Source organism: Papio anubis, chromosome 12 (genome assembly GCF_008728515.1).
Source record: "Papio anubis isolate 15944 chromosome 12, Panubis1.0, whole genome shotgun sequence".
Lineage (NCBI taxonomy): Eukaryota > Metazoa > Chordata > Mammalia > Primates > Cercopithecidae > Papio > Papio anubis.
Window position 1 is genome coordinate 87,675,204 of NC_044987.1, and position 20,173 is coordinate 87,695,376.

Genomic DNA, 20,173 nt, shown 5'->3' on the forward strand with positions numbered 1-20,173 from the left:
ACTTAATCATGGCAAACATCTTACATTCCTACAGAGTGCTGCTTTGGTAAGAAATAGAGAATATGTCCTCTTCCTGAATTTATGTATATTCTTTATGATTCTGCTTTTCTCTTTTGGATGAAAGTGTACTTCTAACTGTAAAATTATTGTTTTCATACAAACCCCTTTGATGATGAAGAAAACCATGTTTAAATGCCAGCCAGATGTTGTTTTCATTTCCCATTGTAAACATACATATATAATATTTTTTCATGGGGTGGGGAAGGTCAGGGAGAAGAAAAAAAAACAAAAATTTATGGTGAATGTTGAACCTATCTAGTTATTCTAGAATCTATTTTTGTTCCTTAGAAGAAATTCAACATTTGCCTTACAACCAGAGAGTAAACATCAACTGCTAGAGAAAGCTATTGAATTTCAAAATCCCTTTGAAATGTCACATTAACCTGTTTAACTTTCAGTCAGTTCTTTAAAGTAGCAAACATTTCCTGATGACTCCCAGATCTACGACTGCTTATACTTCTCTAACTTAAAAGTTTGTTTCCTGGCGGGGCGTAGTGGCTCACGTCTGTAATCCCAGCACGTTGGGAGGCCGAGGTGGGCGGATCACGAGGTCAGGAGATCGAGACCATCCTGGCTAACACGGTGAAACCCTGTCTCTACTAAAAATACAAAAAAATTAGCCGGGCGTGGTGGCAGGCATCTGTAGTCCCAGCTACTCGGGAGGCTGAGGCAGGAGAATGGCATGAACCCGGGAGGCTGCGGTGAGCCTTCATTGCGCCACTGCACTCCAGCCTGGGCGACAGAGCTAGACTCCGTCTCAAAAAAAAAAAAAAAAAAAAAAAAGTTTGTTTCCTTCACTCACAAACTAACTGTGGTGAATGACTCAATGCTGTTTGGGCCTAGGAGAAGTATATCGCAGCTGCGGTCCTGCGTGCAATCTTTCTTCAGATCAGTTCAATTTTTGAGCATTGAACAGGGTCAAATGCTAAATCTAGTCAGTTTGACTAAAACCTATACAGCTCTAGCCTTTTATTTAGCCTTCCAAATAAATTCTAATATTTAAAGTTGTATTTGTTCATAGGTTGTCTTTTATTTTGAAATGTATAGAAATCAAGCAACAACCATTATTTTATTATTTTACTCAACTTCTATTGAGTGTCTATTTGCAAGGCATTGGTGACAATAGAGTAAAAAAAGTGCTTCTTGTTCTTGAAGACCCCTGTTTAGTATAGGGTGAGACAGATATGTCAATTTTGAAAAGGTAGTATGTAAACAGGGAAAATTCTGTAATAGAAGGTAAGTACTATGGCAGTCCAAATAAAGAAATGAATGAAGTTTTCTTCCAAAAAGAGCTGGGTTTATAACATTCTTTTAGGGTGAGAACTATAAGAGTTTTTTTGCTGAATCATCAATAGCTTACTTTCCTGGGACATAATTCAATGAGGTGGCCTTTTCTTGTAATGCCATTGATAGTCTACTTGTCTCACCCTTACTGTTAGTTATTCTTGTTCACCAATAGCCATGCACTTTGACTTCCATGACATAGTTTTCTCCAAATGCTCTCTCTAGGAAGACCAAGCACCATTTAGGTCTCCATGACATATGAATGCATACATTCACATTATTAAGAATACTAATATTCAGAGACATGGATGACTATATAACAGTAATTATGAGATAATAACCTGTCTGAATGAGCCATATCTTCCTGGAAGTAAGATTCTTAATATTTTTAAAGCCATGGTTCCTGAACCTTTGAAAAATCTAATTGAAAGGACAGGCTCACTAATGAAAACAGCACATGCACACTAATTTTGTTTATAATATCAAGAGGTTTATGAAAACTCTTCAGTTCTATCATGGGCTCCAGTCCAATAACTCCTGTACTAGAGAAACTTCTCTCAATTCAAGTCACATTTCCCACATGTGACTCAGTGATATGTCAACGAGCAAAGGCTAAGATTTCTGCCTTTTAACCTCATCTGGTTCTTTCATACCTGGGTGCTTCAAGCTCCATACACTGTCTTAGAGGATTTCCATCTTGTCATCAATTAACATGGCCAGTGTCCCTGCAAAGCTAAGCTGGACCCTCACAGAAATTTTGTGCTGGGCACAAAGAATGGAAGAGATTAAGTGATGTCAGGATTTGAATAGACTGAATATTCTAGACTAATGCGGTCTAATATAAATATAATGCACGCCACAAATTTTAGCCACGTTGTAATTTTACATGTTTGAGAAGCTACATTGAGAAAAGTAAAATGAAACAGGTGAAATAAATTTTAATAGTATAGTCTGTTTAATATATTCAAATTTTTTTTCAGCATGTAATCAATATAAAAATGGAATGTTTATATTCTTTTTTTGTTCAAGGGTTCAATATCCAGTGTTTATATTACACTTACAGCACATCTCATTTTGGACTACATTTTAATAACTCAATCACTACAGGTATATCTGGCTTTCTTAAAGAAATAATCCATTTTTCACCTTTTGAAAATAATTCCACTCCCCCACCATAAGTATCTGGCAATAAATGAATAGTTTATCTTTTCTTTTTTTGTTGTTGTCATTGTTATAGTTGAGACAGAGTCTCACTCTGTCACCCAGGCTGGAGTGCAATGACGTGATCTCAGCCTACTGCAACCTCCACCTCCCAGGTTCAAACGATTCTTTTGTCTCAGCCTCCTGAGTAGCTGGGAATACAGACGTGCACCACTACGCCCGGCTAAATTTTTGTATTTTTCGTAGAGATGGGGTTTCACCATGTGGGCCAGGCTGGTCTCGAACTCCTGACCTCAGGTGATCCGCCCGCCTCCGTCTCCTAAATTGCTGGGATTACAGATGTGAGCCACTGCACCCTGCCTAGTTTATCTTTTCTAACTCAGCATAGTCATATGTAATTTTGGGAAATACGATTCTAGCTTGAAGAAAAAGGAGTATAATACTTTGCTGCATCACACATGGAATAAGATGGAATCTGTGTTCTCTGAACTGCAATGCAGCAACCCTGACCTATGAAGAAGCTGCATCTTTTCATTCCTTTTCTCTAAAGGACCAGTGGATTTGGTGCACCTACAAGACAGCCTTTAAAATAAAATAACCAAAGTAGACCTTTGTACCCACATCCAAAATCAAGAAAACTCATAGCAACATCCTCTAAAAATTGCTTCAGGCTGACCACACCAGGATTGCTTTTCAGATTCAAATTAAAAGATGAGTGTCTATTCTGCATAAATCAGTGCATTCCTGACCAGGAACAAGTAACCACGGCATATATGAGGCCAGGAATGACATTTATAATGAAAGCTATTAAATGATTATTTTCTAAAACATAGAAATTCTTCACCGCCTTCATCACACAAAAAATATTGCTACACTATTCAGATATAGTAGAGCATTTAACAGAGTAGTCTTGAAGACCAAATGTCAAAGCTATCACTCATATGCAGCAGCTATTTTAAAGACACATCTTTAGCATGATTCTTCAGTTAAAAGCTACCTCCTATATGCATCTCATTTTTGGAATAACAATTTTCTTGCCATTGAATGAAAATATGTTCTGAAATTTAGGCACCAGTTTTTTACCCAAATAAATGCTCTGTTGTGTTTTTAAATGGAATCATTTGGAACAGACACATTATCTTTTTAGGAAAGGGCACATTGTTAAGTTTTTTTGAATCTACACTGGGCATCTTCAATCTGTTTCTCAGAGTTAAAAAAAGTTCTCAACGCTAGCAGTTAATGAATGTAAATAAAAATTTTTAAAATATAGCTAACATATTACAGTGTTAATTGCATTACTCACCAAAAATGCAATGAGTCATATTTTATGGGTGTTTTTTATGCAATTTGGAGGACTTTTTAGGCACTTGATAAAGAAGGAAGATACTCCAAACCTGATAAAATGAGTCTAGCAAGACCATTTCTTTAATGGGGTTTAGAAAATTTGCAATTAAGAATAAGTTAAAGCAACTTGAAATTTTGTTATGGATTTATAGTCTTTTCAACTTCATCAGAATCACAACAAAATTTGTTGATTTCAATTTTATCAACCTTTTCAAAATCAAAAATACTTTTCTGTGCAACAATAACAACATTTAAGAAGAAATGTGTCTTCCTATTAAATAGAAGTCAAATTTATTTTCCTATTTTTATTTAGGGCATATGTAGTTACTAACCAGCATGTGTTTTGTGTACAACAACTTGTGTTCCATAATAAATCAAGTAACTCCAGAGAAAAGAGAATTATGTATTATTGAGATTAGCCTCCACAGGTGCACCAAAGACTAAAAACAGAAGACTAACCATATTAAGCAAAGCAAAATGATAGACTCTCCCAGATTAGATGTCCGTGTTTACTAACCACAGATTGACAAATGTAGTCACGGCTCAACTCAAAAATGTCTATGACTCTTGTAACTAAGAGGAAATTGATACTTAAATAAGAACAAAGGTGAAATACGAAATATTTGCATTTAAACTCTTTCACACATTTCCCTGGAATTTCCTTCACCTCTTCTTCTAAAAGATGTGGTGGTGTAACCAGTAGTCATTCAGGAGCAGGTTGTTCAGTTTCCATGTAGTTGAGCAGTTTTGAGTGAGTTTCTTAATCCTGAGTTCTAGTTTGATTGCACTGTGGTCTGGTGAGACAGGCTTTGTTGGCAATTTCTGCTCTTTACATTTGCTGAGGAGTCCTTAACTTCCAAACTATGTGGCCAATTTTGGAGCAAGTGAAGGGTGCTGAGAAGAATGCACATTCTGTTGATTTAAAGTGGAGAGTTCTGGTAGATGCCTGGCTAGGTCCACTTAAGTGCAGAGTTGAGTTCACCCTGGATACCCTTTGTTAACTTTCTGTCTCTGATCTGCTCCAATGTTGACAGTGGGTGTTAAAGTCTCCCATTACATACAGGGAGTCTAAGCCTCTTTGTAGGGTCTCTAAGGACTTGTTTCTTTATGAATCTTGGTACTCCTAGGCTTGGTGCATGTATATTTTAGGGATAGTTAGGTCTTCTTGTTGTATTGATCCCTAATTATTATGTAATGGCCTTCTTTGTCTCTTTTGATCTTGTGTGGATTTAAAGTCTGTTTTATCAGAGACTATGATTGTAACCCCTGCCTTTTTTTGTTTTCCATTTTATTGTAGCTCTTCCTTCATCCCTTTATTTTGAGCCCATGTGTGTCTATGCATCGAAATGATTCTGTTGAATACAGCATTTACCGATGGTCTTGACTCTTTTTTTATATATATATATATGTATATTTTTTATTATACTTTTAAGTTTTAGGGGTACATGCATAACATGGTAGTTTGTTACATATGTATTTCTTGTGCTATGTTGCTGTGTTGAGACCTATCAACTCAAGCCAGGCACTCCATCAACTCGCCATTTACATCAGGTATAACTCCCAGTGCAATTCCTCCCCCTTCCCTCCCTCATGATAGGCCCCGTGTGTGATGTTCCCTCCCCAGTCCAAGATCTCATTTATTCAGTTCCCACCTAAGGGAGTGAGAATGATGCAGTGTTTGGTTTTCTGTTCTTGTGATAGTTTGCTAGAATGATGCTCTTAGCTGCATCCATGTCCCTACAAAGGACACAAACTCATCCTCTTTTTATGGCTGCATAGCATTCCATGGTGTATATGTGCTACATTTTCTCTATCCAGTCTGTCACTGATGGACATTTGGGTTTATTCCCAAGTCTCTTTGCTATTGCACAGCCTAATAAACATACGGTGCATGTGTCTTTATAGCAGCATGATTTATAATCCTTGGGTATATCCCCAGTAATGGATGGTTGGTTATATGGTACATCTAGTTCTAGATCCTTGGAGGAATCAGCTTATACTGTTTTCCATAATGGTTGAACTAGTTTATAATCCCACCAACAGTGTAAAAGTGTTCCTATTTCTCCACATCCTGTCCAGCACCTAAGCTGTTTCCTGACTTTTAAATGATCACATTCTATGGTGTGGAGATGGTATCTCATTGTTTTGATTTGCATTTGATGGCCAGTGGATGATGAGAGCATTTTTTCAAGCAAAATTGCTGGCTGCATGGGAATGTCTCTCTTTGAGAAATGTCTGTTCATATCCCTTTGCCCACTTTTGATGGGGTTGTTCTTGTTTTTTCTTGTAAATTTGTTTGAGTTCTTTTGTAGGTTCCTTTGATATTAGCCCTTTGCCAGATGAGGACAAAAAATTTCTCCCATTCTGTAGGTTGCCTTGTTCACTCTTGATGGTAGTTCTTTTGCTGCAAAGTAGAAGCTCTTTTAGTTTAATGAGATCCCACTTTGTCAATTCTTTGGCTTCTTGCCAAGCATTGCTTTTGGTGTTTTGTGACATGAAGTCTTGCCCATGCCTATGTCCTGAAATTCTGGTAATTTCACCTAGGTTTCTCCTCTTAGGTTTTATGGTATTAGGGTCTTAACATTTAAGTCTCCTAATCCATCTTGAATTAATTTTTGTATAAGGAATATGAAAGTATCCTAGCTCTCAGCTTTCTACTTATGGCTAGCCATAATTCCTCCTCTAGCAATTCATTTATTAAATAGGGAATCCTTTCCCATTTCTTGTTCTCCCAGGTGTCAAAGATCAGGATGGCTGTAGATGTGTGGTATTATTTCTGAGGGACTCTGTTCTGTTCCATTGGTCTATATCTCTTGCTTTGGTACCAGTACCATGCTGTTTTGGTTACTGTAGCCTTGTAGCATAGTTTCAGTCAGGTAGCGGATGCCTCCAGCTTTGTTCTTTGACTTAGGACGTCGAGGATGTGGGCCTTTTTGGTTCCATATGGTTCCAAAGCAGCTCTTTTCCCAATTCTGTGAAGAAACCCCGCTGGTAGCTTGATGGGGATGGCATTGAATCTATAAATAACCTTGGGGCAGTATGGCCATTTTCATGATATTGATTCTTCCTAATAAATGAGTATGGTATGTTCTTCCATTTAACTAACCAGCAAAATAACTTCACCAGTTAATAATTACAATGGCAGGACTGGCGCATACATAACAATCTTAACCTTTTAAATGTAAATAGACTAAATGCCCAATTAAAAGACTACCAGACTGGCAAATTGGATAAAGAGTCAGACCCATCAGTCTGCTGTATTCAGGAGACCCATCTCACACACAAGAGACATACATAGGCCCAAAATAAAGGGATGGAGGAAGATCTACCACAAAATGGAGGAAAAAGCAGGCTGTACTACTAGTCTCTGATAAACAGACTTTTAAACCACCAAAGATCAAAAAGACACAAAGAAGGCTTGGCCACATAATGGTAAAAAGGATCAATCCAACAGGGAAGCATTTTAACTATCCTAGGGGCCATATACACCCAATACAGGGAGTACCCTAGATTCATGCCAAGTCCTTAGAGACTTCATAAAGAGAATTTAGGACTCCCATACAATAATAATGGGAGACTTCAAGACCCACCGCCGGGCTAGACAGGATCAACAGACAGAAAGCACAAGGATATCCAGGAATTGAACTCATCTCTGCAGCAAGCAGACCTAATAGACACCCATAGAACTCTCCACCCCAAATCAACAGAATATACATTCTTCCTTAGCACCACATCACACTTATTCCCAAATACACTACATACCAAAGTAAAGCACTCCTCAGCAAATGTAAAAGAACAGAAATTGTAACAAACTGTCTCTGAGACCACAGTGCAATCAAACTAGAACTCAGGACTAAGAAACTCAATCAAAACTGCTCAACTACATGGGTCTTGACTCTTTATCCACTTTGCCAGTCTGTGTCTTTTAATGAGAGCATTTAGCCCATTTACATTTAAGGTTAATTTTGCTCTGTGTGAACTTGATCCTGTCATTATGATGTTAGCTGGTTATTTTGCTTGTTAGTTGATGCAGTTTCTTCCTAGCATCAATGGTCTTTACAATTTGGCATGTTTTTGCAGTGGCTGGTACCAGTTGTCCCTTTCCATGTTTAGTGCTTCCTTCAGGACCTCTTGTGCGGCAGGCCTGGTGATAACAAAATCTCACAGCAATTGCTTGTCTGTAATGAAATGAAGGCAGAAATAAAGATGTTCTTTGAAATCAATGAGAACAAAGACACAACATACCAGAATCTCTGGGACACATTTAAAGCTGTGTGTAGGGCCGGGCGCGGTGGCTCAAGCCTGTAATCCCAGCACTTTGGGAGGCCGAGACGGGCGGATCACGAGGTCAGGGGATCGAGACCATCCTGGCTGACACGGTGAAACCCCGTCTCTACTAAAAAAATACAACAAACTAGCCGGGCGAGGTGGCGGGCGCCTGTAGTCCCAGCTACTCGGGAGGCTGAGGCAGGAGAATGGCGTGAACCTGGGAGGCGGAGCCTGTAGTGAGCTGAGATCCGGCCACTGCACTCCAGCCTGGGCGACAGAGCGAGACTCCGTCTCAAAAAAAAAAATAAATAAATAAAATAAATAAAGCTGTGTGTAGAGGGGAATTTATGACTCTAAATGCCCACAAGAGAAAGCAGGAAAGATCTAAAATTGACACCCTAACATCACAATTAAAAGAACCAGAGAAGCAAGACCAAACACATTCAAAAGCTAGCACAAGGCAAGGAATAACTAAGATCAGAGCAGAACTGAAGGAGATAGAGACACAAAAACCCTTCAAAAAAATCAATGAATCCAGGAGATGGTGTTTTGAAAACATCAACAAAATTGATAGACCACTAGCAAGACTAATAAAGAAGAAAGAGAGAAGAATCAAATAGATGCAATAAAAAATGATAAAGGGGATATCACCACCGATCCCACAGAAACACAAACTACCATCAGAGAATACTATAAACACCTCTATGCAAATAAACTAGAAAACCTAGAAGAAATGGATGAATTCCTGGACACATACACTCTCCCAAGACAAACCAGGAAGAAGTTGAGTCCTTGAATAGACCAATAGCAGGCTCTGAAATTGAGGCAATAATTAATAGCCTACCAACCAAAAAAAGTCCAGGACCAGACGGATTCACAGCTGACTTCTACCGGAGGTACAAGAAGAAGCTGGTACAATTCCTTCTGAAACTATTCCAATCAACAGAAAAAGAGGAAATCCTCCCTAACTCATTTTATGAGGCCAGCATCATCCTAATACCAAAGCCTGGCAGAGACACAACAAAAAAAGAGAATTTTAGACCAATATCCCTGATGAACATTGATGCAAAAATCCTCCATAAAATACTGGCAAACCAAATCCAGCAGCACATCAAAAAGCTTATCCACCACGATTAAGTGGGTTTTATCCCTGGGATGCAAGGCTGGTTCAACATACGCAAATAAATAAATGTAATCCAGCATTTAAACAGAACCAAAGGTAAAAACCACATGATTATCTCAATAGATTCAGAGAAGGCCATTGACAAAATTCAACAGCCCTTCATGCTAAAAAACTCAATAAATTTGGTATTGATGGGACATATCTCAAAATAATAGGAATTGTTTATGACAAACCCATAGCCAATATCATACTAAATGGTCAAAAACTGGAAGTATTTCCTTTGAAAACTGACACAAGACAGGGATGCCCTCTCTCACCAATCCTATTCAACATAGTGTTGGAAGTTCTGGCCAGGGCAATCAGGCAAGAGAAAGAAATAAAGGGTATTCGATAAGGAAAAGAGGAAGTCAAATTGTCCCTGTTTGCAGATGACATGATTGTATATTTAGAAAACCCCATCGTCTCAGCCCCAAATCTGCTTAGGCTGATGAGCAACTTCAACAAAGACTCAGGATACAAAATCAATGTGCAAAAATCACAGGCATTCTTATACACCAATAACAGACAAATAGAGAGCCAACTTATGAGTGAACTCCCATTCACAATTGCTTCAAAGAGAATAAAATACCTAGGAATCCAACTTACAAGGGATGTGACGGACCTCTTCAAGGAGAACTAGAAACCACTGCTCAACGAAATAAAAGAAGAAACAAAGAAATGGAAGAACATTCCATGCTTATGGATAGGAAGAATCAATATTGTGAAAATGATCATACTGCCCAAGATAATTTATAGGTTCAATGCCATCCCCATCAAGCTACCAATTACTTTCTTCACAGAATTAAAAAAAAAAAAAAAAACTACTTTAAAGTTCATATGGAACCAGTAAAGAGCCCACATTGCCAAGATAATCCTAAACCAAAAGAACAAAGCTGGAGGCATCACGCTACCTGACTTCAAACTATACTACAAGGCTACAGTAACAAAAACAGCATGGTACTGCTACCAAAGAAAAGATATAGACCAATGGGACAGAACAGAGCCCTCAGAAATAATACCACACATCCACAACCATCTGATCTTTGACAAACCTGAGAGAAACAAGAAATGGGGAAAGGATTCCCTATTTAATAAATGGTGCTGGGAAAACTGGCTAGCCATATGTAGAAAGCTGAAACGGGATCGCTTCCTTACACCTTATAAAAAAATTAATTAAAGATGGATTAGAGTCTTAAATGTTAGACCTAAAACCATAAAAACCATAGGAGAAAACCTAGGCAATAACATTCAGCACACAGGCATGGGCAAGGACTTCATGTCTAAAACACCAAAAGCAATAGCAACAAAAGCCAAAATTGACAGATAGGATCTAATTAAACTAAAGAGCTTCTGCACAGCAAAAGAAACTCCCATTAGGGTGGAACAGGCAACCTACAGAATGGGAGAAAAGTTTTGCAATCTACTCATCTGATAAAAGGCTAATATCCAGAACCTACAAAGAACTCAAACAACTTTAGGAGAAAAAAAAACCCCTTCGAAAAGTGGGCAAAGGATATGAACAGACACTTCTCAAAAGAAGACATTTATGCAACCAACAGACACATGAAAAAATGCTCATCATCACTGGCCATCAGAGAAATGCAGATTAACACCACAATGAGATACCATCTCACACCAGTTAGAATGGCGATCATTAACAAGTCAGGAAACAACAGGTGCTGGAGAGGATGTGGATAAATAGGAACACTTTTACACTGTTGATGATACTGTAAACTAGTTCAACCATTGTGGAAGACAGTGTGGCGATTTCTCAAGGATCTAGAACTAGAAATACCATTTGACCCAGTCATCCCATTACTGGGTATATACCCAAATGATTATAAATCATGCTGCTATAAAGACACATGCACACGTATGTTTATTGTGGCACTATTCACAATAGCAAAGACTTGGAACCAACCCAAATGTCCATCAATGATAGACTGGATTAAGAAAATGTGGCACATATACACCATGGAATACTATGCAGCCATAAAAAAGGATGAGTTCATGTCCTTTGTAGGGACGTGGATGAAGCTGGAAACCATCATTCTCAGCAAACTATCACAAGAACAGAAAACCAAACACCGCATGTTCTCACTCATAGATGTGAATTGAACAATGAGAACACTGGAACATAGGGTGGGGAACATCACACACCGGGGCCTGTCATGGGGTCGGGAGAGTGGGGAGGGGTAGAATTAGGAGATATAGCTAATGTAAATGACGAGTTAATGGGTGCAGCACACCAAGATGGCACATGTATACGTATGTAACAACCTGCCCATTGTGCACATGTACCCTAGAACTTAAAGTATAATAAATAAATAAATAAATAAATAAATAAATAAATAAATAAATAAAATAAGTGGTGGTAATGAGAATGTGCTTTGTTTCCCTTCTATTGCAGACAGCATAATGGACCAACGGTACCTGCTACTGCACTTTGAAGTCCAGTCTTGTGTTGCCACTGAGGCCTACCAAGGGGTAGTTCCTACCAATGATAAAGTGAGGTAGGAATAGTAAGGCAGCCTGATTCTTGGGAGAGAAGGGGACTACTCTGTCATTTACTTTGGCTGAAGGATTCATGAATAGTTTTGCTGAACATACAACCCAACCATCTTTACCTCTCATCTTCACTTGGGGTCAGACTTACATTACAATCTCATGACTCTTCCAGCCCTCTCCAGCTCCTGTCATATATTCTTTCATGCATGCATTTCTCTTAATAAACTGCCTCTGTATTCAATCCTGACTGGGCATCTGCTTCTCAGACATGGACTAACCCATCAACTCTAATGTCTTTTCCAACTCCTCCAGGATTTATCACTCAATTTCTGTGTACTCATTTTACTGTGCAAAATACAGAGGAAAGTGATCCTTCATAATTTGGCTCCAGCCCATCTCCCTGGCTGCAGCTACCATCTTTCTATTCTTTCTAGGCACCAAACTCACTATAGTACCCAGAATTCCACACCTTTGAAAATGCTGTCTCCTGTGCCTAGAATGACTTCCTCTCTAAGTTATGACAACTGCTTCATTTTATATATCTAAATTATCTCTAAGCCTTTCCTAACATCTCTAAGCAGAATTTAGACAGTGTTCTCTTCTTGAACCGATACTTTAGCATTTTTGAAGATCAGCCAGTTGTGTTTCAACATATCCTTCAATTTGAGTTTGTCAGTGGTTCCTCATGATTAGACCCAGGTTATGAGGTTTTGATCAGACTGTCACACTTGCTATTTTGTTTTCATTACCATCCTATCAGGTTGCACATGATATCTATGTGTCCCATTACTGATGGTGTTTGTTTCGATCACTTGATTAAGATTACGTCCACCAGGTTTCTCTACTTCTTGTTCCCTTTGTAATTAACAAATATTTTGAATGGAGATACTTTGAGACTATGTAAAACTCTCTTTCTTTACCTCATTTTGACCTACTAGTTTTAGTATCTGTTGAAGTTTTTTACTTGGGTTAATTATTATTATGTTTATTGCCAAATGGTGAATTTTTAAAACAATATTCCTTCCACATCTTATTGGAAGCTTTCTGCTGTGAGGAAGAGCTTACTCTTCTACCCATTTATTTAATTTCTTCTTCTTATTTTAAGACAGGGTCTCACCCTGTCACTCAGGCTGGAGTGCAGTGGTGCAATCATGGCTTATTGCAGCCTCAGCCTCCTGGACTCAAGCGATCTTCTCACCTCAGCCTCCCAAGTAGCAGGGACTACAGGTGCATGCCGCCATGCTCGGCTAGTTACTTTATTTTTTGTAGATTCCGGAGTCTCACTATGTTGCCCAGGCTAGTCTCGAACTTCTGGACTCAAGTTACACTCCCGCCTCAGCCTCCCAAAGTGCTGGAATTACAGGCATGAGCAACCACTGCACCTGGTCTATCCATTTATGTATGTATGTATATATGTATTTGTTTGTTTGTATCAATGGGGTACTAGATTATTCAATGGGTTATAATTTGTTCTTTTAGCATTATTTTAATGTTTCATTTGTACTTTGGTCACTGGGAGCCAGTTCCTTCAAGCTTGCTTCTGTGTTCTTTTAATATGTCCGCATTCTTTGAGTATTTTCTTTCTTTCTATTATGAAAGGTGTTCCAGGCTCATCACATTCTCAGCTGCAGCCTTGGATTCAGGCATTTCTTCAAGGAGTCTTTGTTTATTTAAGTATTTCAAACGAAGATATGATCATTAGGTGATCATTACTACTGGAGTACCATTACTCTTAGGCTTTTTCTGCAGATAACTAGGAACCACATACATTTGTATTTATATTTATCTCTATATACATCTACAACTAAAACTAATAGCTCACTCTGGTACCTTCAGTTTTAATCTAGTATTGGTTGGGTTTATTATTCCTTTATCTTTTCCTTAATTGTAACTCCCTTTCCAATAGTGAAAAACCTTGTTCTCATTATTCGCAATATATTTATTATCTGCTCAATCTCCTTGGGCGTGGCCAATCTTCTGATAGTGCTGGGCCACCACACTCTTGGCAAGCGGACTTGCCCTGTGTTCAGATTAGCCTCCTCTGCACAGGTCTGCCTTCCTTATCTGAGCAGCCTACCTTTTCCGGCCTCACATAGGGCTATTTGACAATGGAAGGCAAGATACTAATATATTGCCTAAATAAAGGAAAGGGAAGAAGAAGATATAGAGCTACTAACATGTCTTTATTCTTTTTTACTTGCTTACTAATTTGTTTTAAAAAGAGAAAGCAGGTATCAGGTTTAGAGCCTTCTCTAAGGAGTAGTATCTAGAATTTAATAACACTATTTGCTTTAATTGTGAGTATCTTTAGTTACTTGACCAGTTTATTTACCTTCAATATATTTTAATTGCAGAAAAAATTAAATTATTTAATCTGCCCATTTCTTAAACACGTAATTCAATGAGTTTTAACAAGTATGTTTTCCACATTGAGATTTAGAACATTTTCATCTCCCCAGAAAGTCCTGGTCAATCTCCATCTTTTGTGGGCAGCTACTGTTCTGATTTGTGTCAGAATTGCTTTTGCTTTCTTTGTAAATATTTTTAGAAAAAAAAGTTAATAAAAAAATTAAATAAAATTACAAATGGTAACAATAATGTAAGGAGTATAGAATTGCACAGAAGGTGTTACATAAATGATGAGAGTTGGGCACAATGACTTGTTTCATGGATGTCTTACAGAGTTTTTTTCTTTCCCTTAAAAATATTTCTGTTGCTAAAGTGGAGATGGCCACCCATATTAGACATGCTATTAAATAAAAGCTCTGGCCTTTCCTCTCTACTCTTTCCATATATACTTTTCTTTTAAGCACTATTTATATACCTTCTATATGCTATGTGCTCTAGGGCCTGTAGAAAAATAAGAAACAGTTCCTGTATCCAAAAGAGAGATGGCCACCATAATCTGATCCATGGGAATATTTACAAATCTGGGCCACAAATTCTTGTTGCTTCCTTATGGATGATGGCCAAAATTCACAAATCCATTGATTTGCAAGAGGATAATTTTAGAGGAATTTGAAGGAAATGAGAAAAAGGAAGAGCAAAGAGGGTAGAATTCCTATTTCACAATTTGAATGTGGTTTTTAAATAAACAAAAATAGTTTTACTACAAAATTACATCTGGCATTAACAAAACAAAAAGGCCACCCATACTCTACAATTTGAGCACGTTGACTACTGAATCAATCCAAGTAAACTAAAACAATTGTTCCTCTAATGGAAAAATTAAGTTATAAACAAAATTACTTTGGGTTGAGGACTTTTGGATAAGAGCCTGGTCTTTCTAAATTTTAATACACTCCTTTTTCTCTACTTGTTTTTGACTTCTTGTCTTTTTATGGGCAAGCACCTGACCCCAAATAGGGAATTCATTTTGTACTGCAGTTGGCACATTGTGAAAAGGGATAAATATAATTCAAAAATTGATGCTATCAATAGGTGTTCACTGACTGAGCACTATAAGGCAAAAATCTGTCCCCAAGAGCTTCTGCTGTATTGGGGAATTTTGTGAAGCAGAAATGACAAACTCCCACATAGACATTCTTTGCCTTAACTATTAAAATATATTTATGCTATGTCACTGGTTACCAAGCAACTTTTCAGAGCAAAGATCTCTCACTCTCCCATATCGTACCCGGATTTGAGAAGTTTATCCAGTGGGAAAGTAGAATGAGCTCCATTAATTTCTACCTAGAGAGTAGGGCAATAGCAGCAGAGTCTACTTTACTTGTAAACTAAATGGAATTTGAGATAGATTGCTTAAAGCCATGAATTTTTAAAAATTATTATTATTTTTTTTAAAGACGGAATCTTGCTCCGTTGTCAGGCTGGAGTGAAGTGGCTCAATCTCAGCTCACTGCAGCCTTCACTTCCCGGGTTCAAGCTGTTCTCCTGCCTCAGCCTCCTGAGTAGCTGGGACTGTAGGGACGCACCACCATGCCCGGCTAATTTTTGTGTTTTTAATAGATACGGAGTTTCACCATGTTGCCCAGGCTGGTCTCAAACTCCTGAGCTCAGGCAATCCAATCCGCCCACCTCAGCCTCTCGAAGTGCTAGGATTATAGGTGTGAGCCACTGCACCTGGCCCAAAGCTATGAATTTAGAAACAATTATTTATCAACACAAACAAGGAGCATAAACTTCTGGAATCTTCTTTTTAGCTCCCTGCCCCACGTCTCTATAGCAATATCTGCTTCACTGGGAAGTCAATGAGTTAATTCATGTGAGAAAGTGTTTTATAAACCTTGCCATACTATCCAAGTGAAAGGTTGTACACAATTCCATCAGTCTGAACAGCTTGCTGCCCATGCCCTAGTATGATACATGTGTCTTTGCATTTGAGTATAAATTAAGTGTAAACTTAAGGCAATTTAAGTATGACAAGAACAACATTCACCAGTCATGTGTAATGATGAAATAAGATGTGGCACGAAATTTACAACTGAGCAAAATCATAGGCAATATTGACATGTCTTAAATAAAGGAAGCTTATGGCTAGGAAGGCTTTAAAGCCAAAGCTTACAAGTTTAAGTTTTGCAGCTTTACTGTTTAAGTTTTATAAACTTAGATAGGCAGTTCACTTTGCCTGAAACCATGAAGCAAATCATTTACCCATTCTGCCTTAATTTCCCCCAATCAGGTATCATAGTTACAAAGGTGAAAACAGGCACTGTAGAAAAAAAATTGTGAGGCAAGTGTATATAGTATAGGTATTGTGATTCTGGGTAATGTAACTTATTATTCTGTATACCTTAAATCTACTTACTTTCTTTGCAGGTTGCATTGGAGAATCTAAAGTCTTTTGGAGATGTCCCAAGGCTTAACCTGCACCTCTTCACACCATAGGCAAGAAAATTCTGTCTGACCTTTCTGCTGGGAAGAGGGTAGGTTTAGGCAAAAATGAGTGACCCACAAAATCAGCCACCAACATGGCTGTGTCACTTTGGTGCTCCCACAACAACTTGAAGCATTTTTCATATTAAACTTAATAGCCGACCTGTCTACCCCCTAGTCTGTGAGATCCTTCAGGGAAAGACTTTCCCTCATGTTTTACTCACCTCTATCACTCTAACAACTAGGGCAGGAGAGTAGGGGAGCCACTCAGTAAATATTTGTGAACCTGAATATGAATAGAGGGCACTCAAGGAACAGCAAAGGCTTAGAAGTATCATAAACTTCATGTGTCCAGGATGGAAAGAACAAAATTTAGTGCAGACATTTTTACATAGTGAGTCAAATGTGAAACATTTTTCAACCACAAAATATTATATACATTCCTCTTCCTCTTCCCATCCCAAAGTTTCACCTTATTCCTGCTCCTTGCCCTGTCTTTGAACTCTTCTATCTCAGAATCGGATTTCTCCCAGTACCTCAGCCCTTCCTTTCCCTCACCCCAATCTTCACCCCACTGCCAAGGGTCATGGATGTATTGAGGTCAAGATGAGGTGAAGCTCATTGAGGGAGGAAAGATAATTGGGCATCCAGGCAACAGCAAAAACTGACAGCTCAATGGTTCGATGTTTACAGTAAAATATCCTATAATCAAAATGGTCACATCAAAATATGTATTCATAGAACAATGGCCTAGTTTATAATATCAGTTGCATGATATGGAAAAGCAGGAGAAAAGGCTAAAGTGTTAAGAGACAGTCAGATATGAGTCTAGAAATTTTGTCAGGCATCAGTAGGAAAACAGGCTTTTGAGCAGTAAAATTAGAACATCACTATGAAAGCAGGATTTAAGTGTCATACAGCCATATTCAGCCTAACTTAGAAAAGAAAAGCCCAAATTCTGGGGCTCCAGTTAGAAGATTACTGCAGCTCTTCAGAGTGAGGTAATGTGAGGCCTAAAGGAGAAGAGCCCCAGAAGTATGAATGGGGTTGATGACCAACTGCGCTTGGCAGATAGCAAAAGGCTCAAAAAGTTGACCGTTTTTGATCATAAATGCCTGGAAGAATATCTTACCTATTGACAAGGAGCCATTTTGAAGGGAAGAATGTTGTTTTATTTTTTTTTATTATTTTTTTATTTTTTTATTTTTTAATTATTTTTTATTATTATACTTTAAGTTCTAGGGTACATGTGCATAACGTGCAGGTTTGTTACATATGTATACTTGTGCCATGTTGCTGTGCTGCACCCATCAACTCGTCAGCACCCATCAACTCGTCATTTACATCAGGTATAACTCCCAATGCAATCCCTCCCCCTTCCCCCCTCCCCATGATAGGCCCCGGTGTGTGATGTTCCCCTTCCCGAGTCCAAGTGATCTCATTGTTCAGTTCCCACCTATGAGTGAGAACATGCGGTGTTTGGTTTTCTGTTCTTGTGATAGTTTGCTGAGAATGATGGTTTCCAGCTGCATCCATGTCCCTACAAAGGACACAAACTCATCCTTTTTTATGGCTGCATAGTATTCCATGGTGTATATGTGCCACATTTTCTTCATCCAGTCTGTCACTGATGGACATTTGGGTTGATTCCAAGTCTTTGCTATTGTGAATAGTGCCGCAATAAACATACGTGTGCATGTGTCTTTATAGCAGCATGATTTATAATCCTTTGAGTATATCCCCAGTAATGGGATGGCTGGGTCATATGGTACATCTAGTTCTAGATCCAAACAAATTTACAAGAAAAAAACAAACAACCCCATCAAAAAGTGGGCAAAGGATATGAACAGACATTTCTCAAAAGAAGACATTCATACAGCCAACAGACACATGAAAAAATGCTCATCATCACTGGCCATCAGAGAAATGCAAATCAAAACCACAATGAGATACCATCTCACACCAGTTAGAATGGCGATCTTTAGAAAGTCACGAAACAACAGGTGCTGGAGAGGATGTGGAGAAATAGGAACACTTTTACACTGTTGGTGGGATTGTAAACTAGTTCAACCATTATGGAAAACAGTATGGCAATTCCTCAAGGATCTAGAACTAGAAGAATGTTGTTTTACTTTGAGAATATTAAGTTTGAAGTGACAAGAGATATCCAAGTGGAAATATACAAGAGGGCAGGAGTGCATCAAAATTTTAAAGGGTGTGCCACCAGAGCTTGATTAATGTGTTACATTTACTTAGCTCTAACAGAGGCTCATATGATTATGTCTGAGGAAGTATCAAAATAAGAGTGCCTACCATGTGATAAACAGCAGGTAGCCACTGAATGAGGGAAAGATGAGGTAAGAGGTATATAATCTTTGTGTAAAAATGGGGGGCTTAACTGGGATGCAAGAGATCTTTTCCTCATAAGTATGTAAGTTTAATAAGATGTCAAGCGAGACTTTTTCTATCTTGCAATTGCGATTGAAGACAATAGCTGAGAAGAACCCCATATTCTAAGAGAGAAGCTGGACATATCTCAGGACTTTCCAAAAGGCAGCAAAGAAATGAGACTACGGAATGTACCATTGGAGCAGGAGCTGAGAGGGAAATAGAGAGAATAGGTTAACAATGCATCTATGGGGCTAGGAAACGTTCCACCAGAACTCTGAAGGACCCACAAAAGCACTCCCATAGAGCACAAAATAACTGCAGAGCACACCAGTACCGGATAACAATAGCACTCTCCATGGATGAAACCTTTCTCCCCTTTGCCTCTTCATCTTTTCCCTGTCCCAACCTGGTGTTACCAAGAGTAACATACTGGGGGAGAGAAGAATAGTATGTTGGAGCAGTGGAAAAGTGGGCTTTGCCAATTTTTTAACTGCTAATATATAGAATTTTTGGGTCATGGCACACTAAGAGAGGAACCTAACATTGTGTGAGGATTGGATGTCATTTTAGATTTATTTTTAATATCTGAAATGATTCTATTCTGTTATTATTCAGATACGGCTAAAAAAGCTTATTGAATTGATCTGAGAGGACAGAGAATAGAGATCTGGCAGAATGGCTTGAGGGCAGCAGTGGATGAAAAAAAAACCTGACTTTATTGTATCCTACTTAGTTCAGCTCATTCAACAACAGAAGCAAGAAAGGTCAGGGCAGTGAATATTTCTACTCACATAGTGACATAAAGCTTAAGGGAAATCGGTGAGTGGTGTAATAATTGGGTAAATTTATGTTTTCAATTTACAAAACTTATTTTAAATCCAGTATTGAACTTTTAATCCCTTCGTGTATGTTTTGAATTATGTCAAAGTATGTTGCCAACAAAAATGTGTAGAGAATCACTGTGGAAGGGAGGAGACATGGAACTAGAAATGGGTGGGATACTGAGGCTGAGCAGTTTTTTAAAATCATCAGTACAGAGGTGAGTGGGAGGACCTTTCCCTTAACAAAGAAATAATGAGAGAGCAGGTGAAGAGTGCATCTCTGGGAGTAGGAAAGGTCCCTACAGGAGAACTCTGAAGGACCCACAAAAGGACTCCC

General features: G+C 38.4%; 1 protein-coding gene across 2 annotated transcripts in view; it reads left to right on the plus strand.

Annotated features, from left to right (window-relative positions):
- The window catches only part of METTL15 (methyltransferase like 15), a 432,137-nt gene that overhangs the window by 239,039 nt on the left and 172,925 nt on the right, over nt 1-20,173 (plus strand). For both annotated transcript variants that reach the window (XR_002517048.1, XR_002517047.1), the window contains exons 8-9: nt 11,691-11,793; nt 16,568-16,674. The gene's annotated coding sequence lies outside the window, so the exon portion shown is untranslated. The remainder of the gene's footprint in view (nt 1-11,690; nt 11,794-16,567; nt 16,675-20,173) is intronic.